Genomic DNA, 21,905 nt, shown 5'->3' on the forward strand with positions numbered 1-21,905 from the left:
GGAAATAGCAATCCATTCTAGTATTCTTGCCTGGGAAATCCCATGGACAGAGGAGCCTAGCGGGCTACAGTCCATGGGGTCACAGAGTTGGACACGACTTAGCAACTAACCGGCAGCAAAAGCATAGTTGCTTTACAATATTGTGTTATTTTCTGTTGTACAGCAAAGTGAATCAGCTATATGTACACATGAAGCTTCTCTTTTTTGAATTCATACTATATGAAGTAAGTCAGAAAGAGAAAGACAAATGTCATATATTAACACAGAATATATAGAATCTAGAGAAAATGGTACAAATTAACCTATTTACTGAAGCAATTTCTTTTAGATTTTAAATCCTAGTGTTGGTAAATCTACTGGACATTCTCAGCCCAAATTGCAGAACCAGTCCTGGGGCCCGTGTTACAGAGAGTACTGCATATCATAATGACATAATATACACAAAGAAAATATATTTATATTTAAAATGCACAAATGTGTTGCTCATTTAAAGACCAACACAGTGGGAGAGGAAAATCTATAACCCTAAATATACATTCTTATTCCTATCTTCTCTAAATGAAAAGCAACTGGGTCAGAATGGAGCAGAGATTTACGTTTTGTGTAGTTGCCAAAATCATATACGTTGTTCGCTATGTTTTGCCAAGCACTTGAGCAGTAGAAGCATTTAGGTGAGAAAAATGACAAATTACTTGATTTTCTAAATCTTCCCTCTCAGCATAAACTTGAAAGTTTATTCTATAACAGAATATTGTTTCTCGTGTTGCTGAGCAAGCCTTACTTTTCTTTAATTTCCGATTCATGGTTCTGGAGTTACCCAGAGTTTACTGGGTTTTCACACTAGTTACAGGTAGTAGTTAAACAACATTTTGTTTTACTGAATAATTCATATTGCTCTAGAATATATACATACATTTCACTTATTACATGTATTTAGATATTGCTGTAAGAGGGTGAAGATGAAAATTTATATGATGAATTTATATAGTGACATGAAATTATTTTGTAGTATTTTCTTAATAATGAAAACTTACATTTGCCTAAACATTTACACTTAGGTAATGCACCATTTAAAGAAGAGATCTATTAAAAATGGCACATCAAGTATTCTGATTTCCCCCAATCCTCGCTCACATTTTTGAAACAATTTACTCTTATCCTTCTTGAAACCATCCTCACCTGATCTCTCCCCATAACTATACTGGTTGCTAGGTAACAACATAAAATGACAATGAATAACAGAAGTAGTAATAATTATTACTATGATTATGTTTAAATACACTCTCATGTTTATTGTACCTTTGAGGGGCAGATTGCACTCATATTCCTCCACATAGTTGTTACCTCTTGGAGTTTCTCTTGACTTAGTCTTGACTACATTTTTCTTCTTCTTTTCCCTAAACAATCTCATTCATATTCACAACCTCAGTTAGAATACATATGGCCATGAATTCCAAACTTATATCTTCAGCTTCACCCTCTTCATATATCCAGACCTTGTATGTATAACTATCTAATTAACATATCCTGTTATATACCTGAAACGTGTCCCCCAATATGCCAGATATTAAAGTCATTATCTTCCCCCACAGTTCTTCTTTTCTCATTGGTCTACATCTCTGAATGTAGCCAGAATCTGTCTATAAAAGCTGCATTCCTGGCACCCATACTTGATGCCACACTTCTACTCCTCCCAATAATAAATATATCCTCAACAACTTAATTTCACATGTTCAGGGTCTCTGGAGTCAATCATTTTCCCCCAACCCACTCTAAGCATCCCAAGGTCAAACTACTTGTCTCCTCTTAGATGAATTTTCCACCTACCTTCTTTTTCTGCCCTAATCTTTCTCCATGATACGGCCAGAGTGGGACCTTTAAATACATATATGGTAGTATCATTCTTTTTCTTAAGGCTGTTCAGTGGCTTTCCACTACTTTTACAGTAAAAGTCACAATCCTCAATGTGCCTCTTTGGGGCTGTACCTCAGGTCGCCCCCTTTCTTTCCAGCTTCTTATACCAAACATACTCTATTCTCTCCACAAGTCACATCTGCACTCTTTTGGTTCTTCAAAATAGAAAGCTTCCACCACATACTGCTCTTCTATCCTGAATACCCTTTCTTCCTTCTTATGCATGAAACACCCATTCTTCTTTAGATCAAATATAACTTCCCAAGGCAGCCTCCTTTGAGTTCCTGAACTAGTCATATTCTTCTATCATTTCCAGCTACCACTCCACTACTTCTCTTCACAGGAATTATCCCAGTTTCATTCACATCAGCTCAGTTCAGCTCAGTCGATCAGTTGCTGTCATGTCCGACTCTGTGCGACCCCATGGACTGTAGCATGCCCAGCCACCCTGTCCATCACCAGCTCCTGGAGTTTACTCAAACTTATGCCCATTGAGTCAGTGATGCCATCCAACTATCTCATCCTCTGTCGTCCACTTTTCCTCCTGCCTTCAATCAGAGTCTTTTCAAATGCATCAGCTCTTCGAATCAGGTGGCCAAAGTACTGGAGTTTCAGCTTCAACTCCAGTCCTTCCAATGAATATTCAGGACTGACTTCCTTTAGGATGGATTGGTTGGATCTCCTTGCAGTCCAAGGGACTCTCAAGAATCTTCCCCAACACCACAGCTCAAAGGCATCAATTCTTCGGCACTCAGCTTTCTTTATGGTCCAACTCTCACATGCTTGCATGACTACTGGAAAAACCATAGCCTTGACTAAGATGGATCTTGTTGGCAAAGTAATGTCTCTGCTTTTTAATATGCTGTCTAGGTTGGTCATAAGTTTTCTTCAAGGAATATGTGTCTTTTATTTCATGGCTGCAGTCACCATCTGCATTGATTTTGGAGCCCCCCACAAAAAAATTCTGCCACTGTTACCACTGTTTCTCCATCTATTTGGCATGAAGTGATGGGACTGGATGCCATGATCTTAGTTATCTGAATGTTGAGTTTTAAACCAACTTTTTCACTCTCCTCTTTCACTTTCATCAAGAGGCTTTTTAGTTCCTCTTCACTTTCTGCCATAAGGATGGTGTCATCTGCATATCTGAGGTTATTGATATTTCTCCCAGCAATCTTGATTCCAGCTTGTGCTTCATCCAGCCCAGAAGTTCTCCTGATGTACTCTGCATATAAGTTAAATAAACAGGGTGACAATATACAGCCTTGACGAACTCCTTTTCCTATTTGGAACCAGTCTGTTGTTCCATGTCCAGTTCTAACTGTTGCTTTCTGACCTGAATACAGGTTTCTCAAGAGGCAGGTCAGGTAGTTTGGTATTCCCATTTCTTTCAGAATTTTCCACAGTTTATTGTGATCCACACAGTCAAAAGCTTTGGCATAGTCATAAAACAAATAGATGATTTTTTGGAACTCTCTTGCTTTTTTGATAATCCAGTGAATGTTGGCAATTTTATCTCTGGTTCCTCTGCTTTTTCTAAAACCAGCTTGAACATCTGGAAGTTCATGGTTCACGTATTGTTGAAGTCTGACTTAGAGAATTTGGGACCTTACTTTACTAGCGTGTGAAATAAGTGCAATTGTGCAATAGTTTGAGCATTCTTTGGTATTGCCTTTCTTTGGGATTGGAATGAAAACTGACCTTTTCCAGATTCCTGGCCGCTGCTGAGTTTTCCAAATTTGCTGGCATATTGAGTACAGCAATTTCACAGCACCATCTTTTAGGATTTGAAATAGCTCAACTGGAATTCCATCACTTCCACTAGCTTTGTTCATTGTGATGCTTCCTAAGGCCCACGTGGCTTCACATTCCAGGATATCTGGCTCTAGGTGAGTGATCACACCATCATGATTTCTGGATAGTGAAGATCTTTTTTGTATAGTTCTTCTGTGTATTCTTGCCACCTCCTCTTAATATCTTCTGCTTCTGTTAGGTCCATACCATTTCTGTCCTTTATTGAGCCCATCTTTGCATGAAATGTTCCCTTGGTATCTTTAATTTTCTTGAAGAGATCTCTAGTCTTTCCCATTCTATTGTTTTCCTCTATTTCTTTGCATTGATCACTGAGGGTGGCTTTCTTATCTTTCCTTGCTATTCTTTGGAACTCTGCATCCAAATGGATATATGTTTCCTTTTCTCCTTTGCTTTTCACTTCTTTTCACAGCTATTTGTAAGGCCTCCTCAGACAGCCATTTTGCTTTTTTGCATTTCTTTTTCTTGTTGATGGGGTTGCTTCCTGCCTCCTATACAATGTCACGAACTTCCATCCATAGTTCATCAAGCACTCTGTCTATCAGATCTAGTCCCTTAAATCTATTTCCCACTTCCACTGTATAATCATTGCTACTGCTGCTGCTAAGTCACTTCAGTGGCGTCCGACTCCGTGCAACCCATAGATGGCAGCCCACCAGGCTCCCCCATCCCTGGATTCTCCAGGCAAGAACACTGGAGTGGGTTGCCATTTCCTTCTCCAATGCATGAAAGTGAAAAGTGAAAGTGAAGTTGCTCAGTCATGTCCGACTCTTAGCAACCCCATGGACTGCAGCCTACCAGGCTTCTCTGTCAATGGGATTTTCCAGGCAAGAGTACTGGAGTGGGTTGCCATTGCCTTCTCCATATAATCATTAGGGATATGATTTAGGTCATACCTGAATGGTCTCCTGGTTTTCTGTACTTTCTTCAATTTAAGTCTGTTTGGCAATAAGGAGTTCATGATCTGAGGCACAGTCAGCTCCCAGTCTTGTTTTTGCTGACTGTATAGAGCTTCTCCAACTTTGTCTGCAAAGAATATAATCAATATGATTCCAGCATTAACCATCTGGTGATGTCCATGTGTAGAGTCTTCTCTTGTGTTGTTGGAAGAGGGTGTTTGCTATGACCAGTGTGTTCTTTTGGCAAAACTCTGTTAGCCTTTGCCCTGATTCAATTTGTACTCCAAGGTCAAATTTTCCTGTTACTCCAGGTATCTCTTGACTTCATACTTTTGCATTTCATTCCCATGTAATGAAAGGGACATCTTTTTTGGGGTGTTAGTTCTAGAAGATCCTGTAGGTCTTCATAGAACCATTCAACTTCAGCTTCTTCAGCATTAGTGTTTGGGACATAGACTTGGATTACTGTGATATTGAATGATTTGCCTTGGAAATGAACAGAGATCATTCTGTCAGTTTTGAGATTGTACCCAAGTACTGCATTTTGGACTCTTGTTGACCCTGATGGCTACTCCATTTCTTCTAAGGCATTCTTGCCCACAATAGTAGATATAATGGTCATCTGAGTTAAATTCACCCATTCCAGTCCATTTTAGTTTGCTGATTCCTAAAATGTTGACATTTACTCTTGCCATCTGTTTGATCACTTCCAATTTGCCTTGATTCATGGACCTAACATTCCAGGTTCCTATGCAATGTTGCTCTTTACAGCATCGGACCTTGCTTCCATCACCAGTCACATCCACAGCTGGGTATTGCTTTTGCTTTAGCTCCATCCCTTCATTCTTTCTGGAGTTATTTCTCTACTGATCTCCAGTAGCATATTGAGCACCTACCAACCTGGGGAGTTTGTCTTTAAGTGTCCTATCTTTTTATCTTTTCATCCTGTTCATGGGGTTCTCAAGGCAAGAATACTGAAGTGGTTTGCTATTCCCTTCTCCAGTGGACCACATTTTGTCAGAACTATCCATCATGACCCGCCCATCTTGGGTGGCCCTAGATGGTATGGCTCATAGTTTCATTGAATTAAGCATGCCTGTGGGCCATGGTTAGTTTTCTGTGATTTTGGTTTTCAGTCTGTCTACCCTCTGATGGAGAAAGATAAGAGGCTTATGGAAGCTTCCTGATGGATATATGCATTTAAACATTTCCACATTATATAATGGGTTAGCCAATCAGTTCATTTGGGATTTTCCATAAGGTCTTCTGGAAAAGCCCAAATGAACTTTTTGGACCACTCAATGTATATAGCTGCATAGCACATTTTTTTGCACTTATTTTGGTGTATATCTAACTAGTAACTGCCCTGTAAACTAGTCTTTTACTTCTGTAAGTACCCAAATATGAGGGAAACATTTAAAAATATTTCCAGTTAACTCAGTTAAATTTAGGAAGAGAAAACTCCAAGATTCAAACATTCTGATTATTCCTTATTTTCATAAAGCCAACTCCATTAATGTATCTCTTTCCTCTGACCTTATAAGTAGCTTTTTTGGGGTAAATGTAATGTTGATAGTTTGATTACATGTTGTGCTGTTGGTTTAACGAGGTGCTTCTATGACGACACTGACTCTAGAAATGCAAGGCTTTGCAGATCCTATTTGCAGAGCATAGAATTAGGATGGTACTGTCCAGTCTGACATTCTTACTCTTAGTGTTTATCTTTTTGCTCATCTCTTTGTAAGCACAAGTGAGGATGCATAAATATGAGCAAATGCTTTCTCAGTGAAGTCAATGTTCACCAGTTCCCCATTATTTATTTCCTGTCCTACAGGCTGTAAGCTCTATTGATCCCTACTCTTAGCCAGCATCTAATCTCATAACCTTTAAGACTCCAAAAGTGGAGACACTCAAAATCTATATTGAATTTCAATTCTTTCCAAAGGCTCTTCTAAGGAAAACAGCATGAAGCAGTGATTCTTTCTCCAGAACTGATAATTGGTTTCTAGCCCCAGTTCCTAGCAACTCCATGATCCTGAGTCATTTAGTCATTCTGTTCTTTGATTTCCTCATGCACAAAATGTGGAACTTAATGAATTGATTCTGTGGATATTTTCCTTGTTGAAAATTCACAAGTCAGAGTAAAATTCAGTATATTGATATTTTATTGCATACACTAAATTATATAACATGTTTAGAAAACTAAAACTTTAACATTGATATTTAATATAGATATGCAAGTATTTATGTAGGTGTATATATAATAAATTACATTTATATAAGCACATATATATAACTGTAAGAAAATTATCTCATTCTCAAGTGTTAAAAAAAAGAGGGACTTCCCTGACTGTCCAGTGGTTAGGACCTCATGCTTCCATTGCTAGGGGCCTGTGTTCAATCCCTGGTCAGGGAACTAAGATCCTGCAAAGCATGCAGAACAGACAAAGATAAGTAAATAAATAAATAGAAAAATTAGAAATATCGGATTATTTTATCTGTAAATAATACTAATGGAAAAAACATACTTGATTTGAATCATTTGGTTTGAATTAGTTAACTGTACCATAACTTATTGTTTGGAATTGAATTTTACCATTACATATTCTTAGTATCATTTGAATAATTAAACTCATCATTAAATTTAGATAATCAAAATTCCTAATTCTACTTTGCTGACAAGATCAATTTTACATTATCCAAATAGTAAATGAATTCAACAAGAAATACACATGGTAGCCGATACTGTTTGTTTATAGCTTCAGGCTATTATTTTTTATTGCTATAGTCCGTATTACATATTTTCAATATACTTGGAAATTAGACTTAGTTCTCTCTGTCTTTAAAAGAAATCTGAACTTGCCTCCCAAGGAGATACTAGAGGCAATTGTCAGCTCCATAATTTGTGAGACCCAGCACAAAATTAAAATGTGGGGTCTTTGTTCAGAAAGAGGAAATGATGCTAAGAAGTAAAGCTTCTCCCTCTCCCTTTTTTTCTAGACCGTTTCTCTCTGTTAGTCATGGCACTTCTTTTCATTTGCTATTTTAGTCATTTAGACTTAAATTTTTAAAAGAATTAATATCAATTTGCTTTATATTCATATTATTATTGAACAAGAGTGGTGTCAAGTGCAAGAATAAACATTAAGTAGTACACAGACTCACCAAAATTATACAATTTCTATTGTGAGGCTTGTGGCTTGCATGTGTATTTCACTCTTGCCAGAACAGTGTAAACACTGTGCAAAAGTAACATCACTATTTTTATCTAACATCTTGCGATATTCACATTTTGTGGATGTTTTCTACCTTTCACTGATGAGTAAGATAGGACTGATAGAAAAGTTAGTGTGGATTACCCTTTCCCAGTTCATCCATATCATCATTTTCTTTGTAAGTGGCTGGCTAATACAGGAAGGTAACATAGGTGAACCCATGGATTTACCTGATTCTTCCTTCATAATTTTTGGTACGTTTTAATTATTTAGTAGGGCTTTCCTGATGGCTCAGTGGTAAAGAATCCACATGCAATGCTGAAAACCACTGGCAATGCAAGACATGCTGGTTAAATCCTTGCATCGGGAAGACTCCCTGGAGTAGGAAATGGAAACCCACTCCAGTATTCTTGCCTGGAAAATCCCATGGACAGAGGAGCCTGGCAGGCTAGAGTCCATGGAGTCACAAAGAATTGGACATGGCTAAGCGACTAAACCACCACACACCATAATTATTTAGCAATTGTTTCAAATAAATGAATAATGAAAATTTTTATAGAACCAGTTGAGTCTTCTCTACCAGGAAGCTTACTCTAAAGTGAAGACAAATGATGTGGAAGGAATGGCAAAACTACCTTGTCATGAATTTAGGTATTTATTTATTGAGATGAGAAAACCGATGCTAATGAACCTTCTTCTCTACAAGAAGAGATCTTTCAGATTCTATTTCAGATTCATATTCTAGCCACTCACCCAAACATGCAGGAAATATGGGTTTTCACCACTCAAGGTCTGAACCCAAAGCCTGTGCCCAAGGAGAAATGGGAAAGGAGATTCTTGAACCTAAGTGAAACACCTTCTCTCCATCCTTTTGTTAGGTGCAGATTTTGGAAAAAGAGTAAGACGATGGGGGTTCAGAGGTCAATAATTTTGACAGAAGTATACACAGTTCCAGAGATCCTGAAAAAAACAAAACAAAACAAAACAAACCCTCCTGTCACTAGTTTTAGTTACCAAACCCAGTCTCACCAGCAGAGTCTCCTCCTCCTCCTCCTGGTTATATATGAATGGCTTATCCCAGCCCCCTCCAAACTCAGAAAGGCAATAACAATCAACTGTAAGAACCACTGCAGAGCCCTGAGCTAGAATGGCACATGGACTACCCATCCTTCAACAGCACCGCCGTGTTCAGTGAACCGGAGGTGGTGATGGAAAGAGAATGCTGTGGCCACGTGCTGTCTGTATCAGCTCAGCCTTTGTCCTGCTCATGAGGGGCTTCACTGAAAGGTACTTATTTACTTATCTGTTTATTTAAAAGAGGGAAGTGGGACAGTGTATAGTGTACATTTTAGATATGAGTATACCAAGTACGCAGGCAGTCAGTTTGAAAAGAGTGAAAGAGATCAGTTAAGGTGTCAGGGTAAAAAAGGAGAAATACATTTGTCAAAATGGAAAGGCAAAGATAAATCTGCAGCATCTCTGGTCTTTAAAATCCTGAGGCTGAGAGGGAACTGTGGTGAGAGCTGGTGAACATGAAGGAGATAACACCATCCACCTTTCCCACCAGGGAATCAGGGTAACTGCAGGTTAAGAAGGATTGGTCTCTTCATGTTTCATTCAGTCTGCCTGATTTACACTTTTTAAAAGTCCCTAGAAGTTTTTTTTTTTTTTTTTTTTGAATAGGGAAAAATCAAGATGTATTTGCTATATTAAGCACACTTCACTTAGCAGAGAAAATTTTCCAGGACATTGTACCTCAAGTGTATAAGTGTTTTCATTCTCTGAAAACAGTCATTATAAACAAAACTATGTCTTTGTAGCCAGAGTCTCTCTTGAAAGGATGCTTGATCCATCATAAATATAGCTAAATTGGCCAGAGTTGAATCACAACTATATCCACATTAGCCTCTGGGCTTTAGGTCTTTATCTTGAAATCTACTTCGGTACGTATAACATGGCAAGAGGGAGCAGGGCAGGCCAAACATGATCAAACATTTCATGAGCCTCAATGTCTCTCATTTTTCTAGAATTCTATTAGCTTGAGCACTATCACATATTTATCTCCTATAAAATCCCCAAGTAGACAATGTACTTACAAGGCTGCTAGAGTTTTTTTCTTCCTGTGGGGGGTGTGTGTGTGTGAGTGCCAGGCACAAACTGAAGGATCTTCTTCATTCTCCTGTGATTGTAAATTTTTCATTCTCTAGCAAAAACAAAACAAAACAAACAAACAAAAAAAACACGTTTTCAAGAAAAAAAAAATACTGGGCAAAACCAACTCACAAAAATCTATAAATGTCTGTGAAACTTATCAATATAGTAATATAATAAGTTAATATCAATTTCCAAACTTATGCCTGGGTAGACAGTAGTGATAGAATTGTGAACAAGTTTGACCTAGATTCAAGTCTCATGTAACACAAACAAAATTGTTTATATTGCCAAAGAAATGCTAAATGTGAAATTTCAGACAGCAGCTTGAGAAAAAGTAGTTTTTATGTATTACTAAAGAAAAATCATCCTGTTTTTAATTTTCACAAGGCACTTTGACACCTAATGTCTTAGAATAGTGCAGAGCTCCTGACACATTCCTGTACCTCATATGTGCTCTAACAAAGGACCTTCCTGAGAAAGTCCAGTAAGACATAAAATAATCATTCATAGATCCAGGTTTCCTACTTTAGATTTCAATGACCATTCAATTCTGTGATTTTTGCAAAATAACAAAATGAGCCAGAGGAGTCCTGGAATCCTGATGCTCTGGTTCTGAAATTTGATATATTATGTGGAATCCATAGCAGAATGCAAAGCAAAGAGGAGTTGTAAGACAGCTTTTGTTAATATCATGAATTTGAGGTCCATAGTTAAATTAATGATACAAAGAAATTGGGGTGTTTTCCATCTTTTGAGGATTGAGAACACAATTTCTGATTCACTACTGAGAAGATAAAATGTTTTCTTTTACTCTTGAGAAAGGCAAAGCAGGATTCAAAAGTTATACTTAAATATGGGAAGGGTTAGCACAAGATGTAGTGTGTAAAGGAGGGAGACAGAACAAAATTTTTAGTAGCTTTACGAGAAAGATTGAGTAGCTTAAAAATTCATCAGTTTCTTAAGGAAAAAAATGATTAGCCTTTTGTACAGGTTAGAAACTATAAAGAATTGAACAGATGGAATTCTGACTTTCCTTCTTTAAAAATGTTAACTGAATAAAATTTAAATAATGGTCAAATAGCAACTGGAGGGGTAATTCAGTTACAAAATTTGCAGAAGTGGATAAAATCCATGAAACTAGTTAAATTAATATTGATATTGATATAAAAACAACTGAAGTGTTTTAAACAGTAAGAAATATTGTACTCTCCCTTTCTCTATTTCTCACTTTCTCTGAATAAATGACTAAAGCCTGTTCCAAATTCACTGAGTATAATTATATGCAAACATGTATGTCTTTTTCTGGAGGAAGCAGTTTCTTTCACTGATTTTCTGGATAACAGAGCATCCCTCTCTCTGCAGAGAGCAATGGAGGAGCACAATGTTTGGGGGATGATTTGTTAGATTTATAATACATACTGCCTCAATTTGTGGAATGAAATCTTTTGCCAACAGAAAAGTGGTAGAAGGAGCCAAGTGGGCAAGATTTAAGGAATCCATGACCTTGAATGGAGAAGGGAATGGCTATCCGCTCCAGTATTCTAGCCTGGAGAATTCCGTGGACTATATGGTCCATGGGGTTGCAAAGAGTCGGACACAACTCAGAGACTGAACTGAACTGAACTGAACTGATCTGAAGTGTCAGAATGTGCCCTAGTACTCTGTGTTTCAGAAGGGAAATTGGGTCAAATAGGCATTGTGCTGGAGGCCTCATATCTGTTCCCCGTATCCTGTGGTCTTTGGACAACTTTAATCAAACATTTTAGAGAAATGTAAGATCATATTAAATTCCCCAAAGGGCCACTGAAAATCTCACTTCTGTGGTTTGGGAGCTTCTGCTAAATTATTTAAATTGTATTCCAAAGTAAATTTGCCCTTGGTGATATCGGGTCTCTGTGGGTGTTGGGATTTTTCTGCTGTTAGACCCAGATCACTTCTTAAATATAAACTGACTTCTTTCTACTTAGAAAACAATAGAAAATAAATTAGAATCATATGAGCTTGGGGTTGAACATCAGTTTCAAAAATAACTAGACATTTAACTTTAGAACCTTAATTAGCAAAAATGGAATTTATTTTCTAAACTTCTTTGTATTAAAATACCACCACGATTGCCACCACCGCCGACATCACCACCATCATTTTCATCACCAATACCATCACTACCATCCTCATTACCATAACTTGCTATCATAGTTAAGAATAGTTTTAAATGTCAAATATAAGTTGCTTGGCGCCAGGATAGATTTTAATTTTAAGACCTATTCTGAGTCTTATCCTTCTGAGAAGTGCTTTTACTTTCTAATCTCCATTTCCTTTTTGTCCCCATTAAACAAATGTTACAAAGCTTGTTTTATTTGTTTTGTTAAACAACGTTTAGAAGAATGTTCCCACAGAGAAAAGACGGTCTTAAAGTACAGTGGATGTAAGCCTGAGTGAAGACTGAAGGTGACCATGCGTTACTAGACTGGCAGGCCCATTCTTTCCGGGAATAATGGCTGTGCTGATGCCATCTCTTCATTAACTTGTACACTTCATACACACTCAATTCATCTTTATTTGGATGGAGAACTAGACTATTCTTTGAAGGGGGGATAGTATATTTTGCTTGAGCTATTGCATTTGGGCATTCTTCTATAATGTAAAGGTTTTCTTTTTCTCCACCCCCTAATCCTGAATGTTTTACTTCTCAAAAATAAACTTAAAGCTTCTAAACTTCCTGAGGATTTAAATTTGAACTATTTTCTATCTCCTCAAAAGGAATGGTCACTATTGACAAAAAACAAAAAATGAGGAATTTCTTCTTCACATCTCCCAGTGATTTTTAGATTGAGAAACTGGTACCTGAATAATATGATTTAGATTTAGATTAATCTGAGATGCAAGGGTTTGCTGAAACAAACAATGTTAATTTGCATTTATATGGAACTGGATTGCCATCTCAGATTACTATGGAGATTCAGGTTGAGAGCATTACAAACCTCATTTGAAAATTAAAATACACGAAATTCATCATCTTGTTATTATATGTATGAGTTGCTGTCTTATCTCTGAAGATATAAGTATGGATGACAGGGAAATGTGTATAATAAAAATTGTGCCATGAATTTCATGTGTGCGTACTTAGTTCCTTTTTCTCAGAGAATTACATCCATCCATTCACTATCTCGCCCTTCCTTAATGTATAGAAAACAATTCTCAATCTATAAAACTGAACACCCTACAAAGATAATACAGTTTAAGGTACTTAAATATCTAAGAAATAAAGTGACAAAGGTAGACAGTGAACATTGAACTTTATGTGCATCAACATTTGCATAATTTAAACATGCCCATAAGCAGACCAAACTAATCTGAAAGACTGACAGCAAAAACTTTCACTCTACAATAAGATTACTATATCATACACATACATTCTGTGCTCATTGATCTTGTGTTTCTATAAAGCCAGGCCAGTTATCCTCAGAATCATCTACAAATATGAGCGTGTCTGAGCTTCCATCTTTTGTAACAATGGATTAAAAACTGATAGCACTAATAATCATGAGATTTTTATCATTTCTGTTGTTACTTGATGATTTCCATGACAGTTGAATGAATGAAGACATTGATTAAAAATATGCCTGTTACTTGCTTCTGTGCCCAAATAGTTTCTTCACGTATAACTTGGTTTTGGTTTTGCTACTGTGATTTACCACCATTTTGTAATGTATAGAAATACCAAACCAGTTTGTTGTCCACCAGGAACTAACATGGTGCTGTAGGTCAATTGTACCCACTGCCAAAGCCCAAACAAGTCAACTCATAGTAAAGGAGATCAAATTTGTGTTTACCGGAGGCAAGAGATGAGGGGAGGGGGAATTGGTTGAAGGTGTTCAGAGGTACAGACTTACAATTACAAGATAAAAAAATACTAAGGATGTAATGTACAATATGATTATAATTAACGTGGCTTTATGCTATATGTAAAAGTTAAGAGACTAAACACTGAGTTCTCATCACAAGAAAAACATTTTTCCCTTGTTTTTTCCTTTTGTATCTATACGATATGATGGATGTTCACTACACCTACTCTGGTAATCATTTTATGATGTATGAAAGTCAAATCATCATGCTACACACCTTCAACTTATACAAGATGACAAAAAATGTAGATAGTCAAGCACTTTGACTGTGGAGATTAAATGACAGTGAGATAGGTCAACACCCTGAAGCTGATGTGGTTTGTTTGTGTGTGTGTGAGATTTATTTTTTAAAGTTTGAAAGACTTGAGCAGGTTTTTATGTTTAGTCAGAAAAGTCAGTAGGTCCTGACTTAAATTAAAGGTAGGTCCTACTGTATAATTTTAAAGATGAGGAAATTAATTGGCTTCAGAGGACTAAAGGGATTTCAGATATTAAATTATGAAAATTAAAGAAAGATATTCAGATAAGTAAGACACAGATGGTAAATGAGCACATGAAAAGATGTTAGTCATTATTATTCATGAAATAAATGCAAATTAAAATCACAATTATATACCACTACCTTCCTATTAGAATGGGTAAAAATCAATAAAATATATAGACACTTAATGTCCTGTTACTCACATGTCAGGAGTATCTTTATGGCCCCAACACTCAGCGAAGATTTAACTGAGATCACCTCTTTCTTTCTCTTTTGCTATAACTTTAAAAATTCCTTTTTTTACTTTCTGCCCATCAAATGTGGATTTTTTTTTCCTTAAATTTGAATTATAGACTGTATTCCTAGGTGAGAAGGGTCTTCCCTGGAAGCTCAGTGGTAAAGAATCTGCCTGCCAATGCAAGAGATGTGGGTTTGATCCCTGGGTCTGGAAGATCCCCTGGAAAAGGAAATGGCAACCCACTCTAGTATTCTTGCCTGGGAAACTCTATGGACAGAGGATCCTGGAGGGCTACAGTCCATGGGGTCACAAGAGTCCAGTGTGACTTAGCGACCAAACAGCAAACAACAGCCTAGATGAGAGCGTCAACTTCATGATCCAATTATCATGTGATGGTAATCCACAACATCGAGGATGGTGATAATGGCCCAGATATTTTTACTGAGCTCTGGATCATTATACCCTATTCTTTATCATCTACCTTCCATGGTTCCATTTCAAAACCACCTTAACTCAGTATGTTTTAAAATACATTTATCACTTATCTCTGTAATCACCTCTCTGGTGTTCATTTTCCTATGCAAATGTCCCTGCTACTCACGTAGTGTCAAAATCAACAGCATAGAGATTACCCTTTGCTCTTCACACTCCACTCCATGGAATCAGGAAATTCTATCCCCTCTGCCTTCTAAATACTCCTGTGCATCCTCACTGCTACCGTCGCGAGGTCGCCACAAGTTCTCACCCGAAACCTGAAGCCTGCTGTGACTTCTACTTTTTGCTCTTGCTACTCTCCTTACTATGTTCTCAGGGATGGTTCCAAAACACATGATTTTTCATACTTGTCGCCTTACTTGCTCAGCATCTATCAACAGCTACTACTCACTGCTCAGGTAGTGTTGCTGAAAGTCTCTGTACATCAACACCGAATTGAATCTCAGAGACAGAATTTTGGGTGAAGCAGGAAAAAGGAGCATTTATTGTTTTGCCAGGCAGAGGCTGCCACAGCGAGCTAATGCCTTCGAGACGGTGACCCGACCTGGAGGGCTCAGTGAGCAATTTTGTAGTCATGGCTCAAGGAGCAGGGCTTGATCAGATCCTGGACTTTCTTCTGATTGGTTGGTGGTGAGATGATCGGGGGCCAGCATCATCAACCTTCTGGTTCAAACCAGTCTAGGGCCTGTGTACTTGCTGTCGCAGTTTTCATCTGGTGTATGTGGAGAGTGGGGGAAATGTCTACTTCCATAAAAACAACCTAGAAATGTGGGTGAAGCCTTTCTGCATATCTTTCTTTCAGGGAACTGAGAGTTCAGTAATTCTACGTGGCAAATTTATGGTTTAAATAGTTACCAGTTCCCCAGTCCAATAGCTATTCTTTGTTTCTACATCCTCACATTTCCCAATCATAACCTCTTCAGTTCAGTTCAGTTCAGTCGCTCATTCGTGTCTGACTCTTTGCCACCCCATGGACTGCAGCACGCCAGGCCTCCCTGTCCATCACCAACTACCGGAACTTACTCAAACTCATGTCCATTGAGCTGGTGATGCCATCCAACCATCTCATCCTCTGTTGTCCCCTTCTCCTCCTGACTTCAATCTTTCCCAGCATCAGGTTCTTTTTAAAGGAGTCAGTTCTTTGCATCAGGTGGCCAAAGTATTGGAGTTTCAGCTTCAGCATCAGTCTTTCCAATGAATACTCAAGACTGATTTCCTTTAGGATGGACTGGTTGGATCTCCTTGCAGTCCAGGGGACTCTCAAGAGTCTTCTCCAACACCACAGTTCAAAAGCATCAGTTCTTCAACACTCAGATTCCTTTATAGTCCAAATCTCACATCCATACATGACTACTGGAAAAACCATAGCTTTGACTAGAGGGACCTTTGTTGGCAAAGTAATGTCTCTGCTTTTTCATATGCTATCTAGGTTGGTCATAGCTTTTCTTCCAAGGAGAAAGTGTCTTTTAATTTCATGATCATAGTCACCATCTGCAGTGATTGTGGAGCCTCCCAAAATAAAGTCTATCACTGTTTCCCCATCTATTTGCTATGAAATGATGAGACCAGATGCCATGATCTTAGTTTTCTGCATGTTAAGCTTTAAGCCAACTTTTTCACTCTCCTCTGTCACTTTCATCAAGAGGCTCTTTATTTGTTTTCTCCTCTCTGCCATAAGGGTGGTGCCATTTGCATATCTGAGGTTATTGATATTTCTCCCGGCAATCTTGATTCCAGCTTGTGCTTCTTCCAACCCAGCGTTTCTCATGATGTACTCTGCATATAAGTTACATAAGCAAGGTGACAATATACAGCCTTGACGTATACCTTCCCAATTTGGAACCAGTCTGTTGTTCCATGTCCAGTTCTCACTGTTGCTTCCTGACCTGCATACAGATTTCTCAAGAGGTCAGGTGGTCTGTTATTCCCATCTCTTTAAGAATTTTCCAAACTCTGGAAAACGCTTGCATCAGCCTTTTATTAATACTTTGAAAGACAAGGACACAAGGGCTTGTACTGGGTTTAGGTAGGAAGCTGACACCTCCTTTCCATGTCTTAGAAGGCATGCTGTGATGGCATTTCTGACACTCCAGCATCACTTCTGTCTCCTAGTCCCACCCACTCCACATTCCAAACATCCCTGAGGTTTGTTCCCTGGAAACTTCCTGCCTGCCTGGGAATCCTCACCCCACAGGTGCTACCTGGATGGCTGCTGCCAAATTTTATGTTTGGCTTCTCTCCCTAAATCTTTTGTCATTTCCTCTCACCACTTCCCCCAATAAGATCCACCCTTTATGCTTTTTTTTTTTTTTTTAATTCTGACGGGATTCTTATTTCACCCTCTGGATTGTTGCTTTTTTATTCTCTTCTTGCAGAGCATTCTGAACTTCTCGATTAAATATTTAATGTTATAAAATGTTTTCTTGTCTTCTTTCAAATGATATATAAACAACATGAGAGCAGTGATCATTCCAGTCTGTTCTTTATTCCTTTTTATAGAATTTGACATAAATAAGCACCAGATATGATTACACAATAACTTAGCCAGTTAAACTACTGATCGATTGATAAGCATGAATTTTGTAGATCATGCATCTAAAGTGAATAATATAGTAGCTGGGACTGAGTAGGTTACCTGGAAATTGTCGCTATTATCAAACCTATGATTGTAACTTAATTTTCACATGGTGTACTTAAAAGCTTCTTTGAATCTAATTCTCTGTTTAATTCAGCCAGGCATTCAAAAATACAAGTGCAAAACTCTATATTTCTTTTTTCTCAGGAAACACATGTGTCCTAAATGATGACTTTTACATTAAATATCATCTGATCATAAGGTCTTTTTCTGTCGCTCAGCACCTTCAACTGAACCACCCTCATAAGAATACACCAGTGGATGACCTGTCAGAACAAATCATAGTATCAGTCCATAAGGCCCATGAGCCCATGGTAACATACCACTCACAATGATGCTTAGTGTGAATGGACCAGAATGCACTGTCCATTCTACTCTTAAAAGAGAAGGCAAACTGTTCTCTTAGTAATACAGACTACAATGAGTTGGCTACCTTCTCAGGGTTGTGGAGACAAAAGATAAAGTCCAATAATTATAGATCAATATGTTTTTAAACATTACAGTGGGTATGACCACATTTGTGTGTACACACATAGACTCTACAGAAACAATACAGTTAGTAAACATATATAACTCATCACCAATGCAAAGAATAAAAAATAATAATGGGAATTAATATTCTCCTGTGAGTTTAGAAAATTAACAATAATGAGAAATAGCACATTTATTTATTTTTTAAAAATCACTTTATTGAAGCATGATTTACATACAAAAGCATATGTGTTTAATGTATACAACTTGATTAATTAGGAGATAAGTATACATCTGTGAAACCATCAGCACAATATACACCATAGACTTATCCACCACCTTCAATACTTTCTTCTTCCTACCCTTTTGATTTTCTTTTGTTATTTTATTGTGATAAGAACACAATATGAAATAAATCCTATTAACAAATTTTAAGTGTTGTTAACTTCAGGCACCATGACTCGCCCTAGTTCTCTTGGACTTATTCATCCCCCTCTCCTTCTCTCCCAGCTCCTGGTAACCACCCATTCTATACTCAGTTTCTATGAGTTTGACTAGTTTACATGCCTCATATAAGTGGAATCAGGCAGTATTTGTCCTCTGTGACTGGCTTATTAAACTTAGTATAACATCTTCCAGGTTCATCCATATGGTCATATATGGTAGGATTTCCTTATTTTTTTGAGTTGAATAATGTTAATGGCAACCCACTCCAGTATTTTTGCTGGGAATAATTCCATGGACAGAGGAGCCTGGTGGGCTACAGTCCATGGGGTCATGAGAGTCAGACATAACCAAGCTACTGAGCACATGTACAGTGTTTTATTATATATATACATACACATATGTATATGTATGCCACATTTTCTTTTTCTTTTCATCTGTTGGCAGACATTTAGATTGTTTGGATATTTTGTTAACTGTGAATAATGCTTCAGTGAATATGAGAATATGATATCTCTTAAAGATTCTGATTTCAGTTCAATTGCTGCATTATATGGTAGTCTATTTTTAACTCTTTAAGGTATCTTCATACTGTTTTCCATAGAAGATTCTTCAAAATACATTCATACCAATAGTATAAAGGGTTTTATTTTCTCTGCATCCTCACCAACACTTGTTTCTTTTTTTAAATAATAGCTATTCTAACAGGTATGAGGTGATATACCATTGTGGTTTAATTTACATTTCCCTGATGATTAATGATGCTGAACTGCTGGTCAAATACTGTTGGCCATTTGTATATCTTCTTTGGAGAAATGTCTATTCAGGTTCCCTGCCCATTTTTGAATCCTGAAATAAACCCACACATATATGCAGTGAGGGAAAGGATAGTTCTTAATGAATGGTATTGGGAAAACTGAATATCTATGTTCAGAAGAATGAAATTGAACCCTTATCTTACGTCACATAGAAAAACTAGCTAAAAATTAATTAAACACTTAACTATAAGACCTGAAAACAAAACTTTTAGAGGAAAGCATAGGAGAATACTTCTTGACACTGCTCCTGGCAATAATTTCTTAGAAATGACACCAAAAGTCCACACAACAAAAGCAAAAATAGACAAAGGGGATCACGTCAAACTAAAAAGTTTCTTCACAACAAAGGAAACAATCAAAAAATGAAACTGCAACCCACTGATTGTGAGACATATTTGAAAACCATACATCTTATTAAGGGTTAATATCCAAAATATATGAGGACATCTTAATATTCAATAGAAAAAAAAAACAACAACAACAACCCAATCACAGGGATATATGAAGAATGAATTAGCTTACTTTAATTTCAAGAGATTGCAATAGTTGAAGACATTCCGTTCTGTTGGTAAAAGCAGTTTTGCAGTTTTTTGACCTCTGCTTCATCAGATAAGAAGGAAGTATTCCTGGTTCTGGAACACTTCCTTACCCAGAGATGGAGTCACAGAGCCTTTGCTTGGGTCATCACCAAGTGTGAGATTGTCTTTCCCTGTTTCAAGCTCAGTGTGTGCTCCTTCGTTCTGTGTAAATGTGTGATACAATGGCCCCAGGAACATCCATTAAATAACAGTGCTTTAAAACATATAGAAGCATGGGCAGTTTCTACAGTATACATTGAAAATCATTTATCCTTTTTCAGAATGTGTGTCCTTATGTAGACATTTTAAAACTTTCTATTAAATACCTGCTGCTACTGCTGCTAAGTCACTTCAGTTGTGTCTGACTCTGTGCAACCCCATAGATGGCAGCCCACCAGGCTCCCCCGTCCCTGGGATTCTCCAGGCAAGAACACTAGAGTGGGTTGCCATTTCCTTCTCCAATGCATGAAAGTGAAAAGTGAAAGTGAAGTCACTCAGTCATGTCTGACTCTTCGCGACCCCATTGACTGCAGCCCACCAGGTTCCTCCGCCCATGGGATTTTCCAGGCAAGAGTACTGGAGTGGGGTGCCATTGCCTTCTCCGATTAAATACCTAACATGTACCAAATATTGTTCTTGACTTTGAGAAGACAAGGGTGAACAAAAATGAAGAATGTACAAGTTGTCATCCAGGAGTTAAATTGATGGCAGGTAAAGAAATAAACATAGAAGGAGGTTTCAGATAAGAAAATGTATCATGAATAAAATAAAAGACAGTAAACTGAGATTTATTAATGAAAACTAATAAGGCAATTGGGAATCTTGTAAAAAGCATGCCCCGCAGAGGAAAGAGGAAAGACAATGGTTGTTAAGAGGGAATTCAAAACAACTTAGCTGAAATTAATAAAGCAATAGGAATAGGTCCAAAATAAGTGTCATGAGAAATACAACATGGAATTAGAAATTTAGGGAGGAACCAATTCACATGCTATTTTATAGGCCAAAGTAAGGTGAGATCTTTTGGGCCAAATTGATCTTTAATTGGATAATATTGAATGCATACAAAGCACCAGGTTCTTTATGAAGTTCTAGGGAAATACAAGCAAGCAAATGCATTTGGCCGTTATCTTCCTATGTGGCCTCCACAGATTGAAAACCCAAGTATTATACAACTCTGTTAAAGAAAAATCCATGAACGCTGTAAAATCAGTGAAGAAGCAGATAATTCAATAATTCCATCAAGATCTTACAACAGGGTTTTCATATAAGATGGTTATTTTGATTTTCATTCATTCCTTAATTAAACCGATGATTACCAAGCTCATATTACATACAATATGCAAAGGCTTAACTCACTTATAAAATTAAATCAATTATTCATAACTGTCTAAGCAAAGTGCTAAATAATGTGGGTACTCAAAGGAAAAGAAAAAAAGAACTCACTATTCTCAAGTTGCTTAGAATTTGTTTCAGGTAACTTGGATGATCATGCTATGATAAGGGAAAAAAACAGAGAGCATCAAAATAATGTTATAAAATATTTAATTAAACTTTATCATATGCCAAAAATAGAGAACAAAATTTAATGAAGCATAAATGACCCATAAATGTTCATGTCTGCATTTGGAAAATGCAAGTAATCTCAAAGCCTAAAATTCCTGTCAGCCAATTTAATCTGAATTGACTTGAAGTATTGCCTTCAAGAGCACCTGGGGTCATAAGGTCATAAAAAAGATTATTCCAGCTTAAATCATACAATTGCATAGTGCTGCTGCTGCTAAGTCGCTTCAGTCGTGTCCGATTCTGTGCGACCCCATAGACGGCAGCCCACCAGGCTCCCGTTTCC

General features: G+C 37.4%; 1 long non-coding RNA gene across 1 annotated transcript; it reads right to left on the bottom strand.

Annotated features, from left to right (window-relative positions):
• Positions 1 to 8,759: 8,759 nt before the first annotated feature.
• Positions 8,760 to 21,544, bottom strand: LOC129636163 (uncharacterized). The gene is made up of 3 exons (XR_008706700.1): positions 21,503 to 21,544; positions 9,937 to 10,043; positions 8,760 to 8,800 (listed from the first exon to the last, which is right to left on the bottom strand). It is a non-coding gene; the product is annotated as an uncharacterized LOC129636163 (long non-coding RNA).
• Between the last annotated feature and the right edge of the window lie 361 nt (positions 21,545 to 21,905).

This window comes from Bubalus kerabau, chromosome 21 (assembly GCF_029407905.1).
Source record: "Bubalus kerabau isolate K-KA32 ecotype Philippines breed swamp buffalo chromosome 21, PCC_UOA_SB_1v2, whole genome shotgun sequence".
Classification (NCBI taxonomy): Eukaryota; Metazoa; Chordata; class Mammalia; order Artiodactyla; family Bovidae; genus Bubalus; species Bubalus kerabau.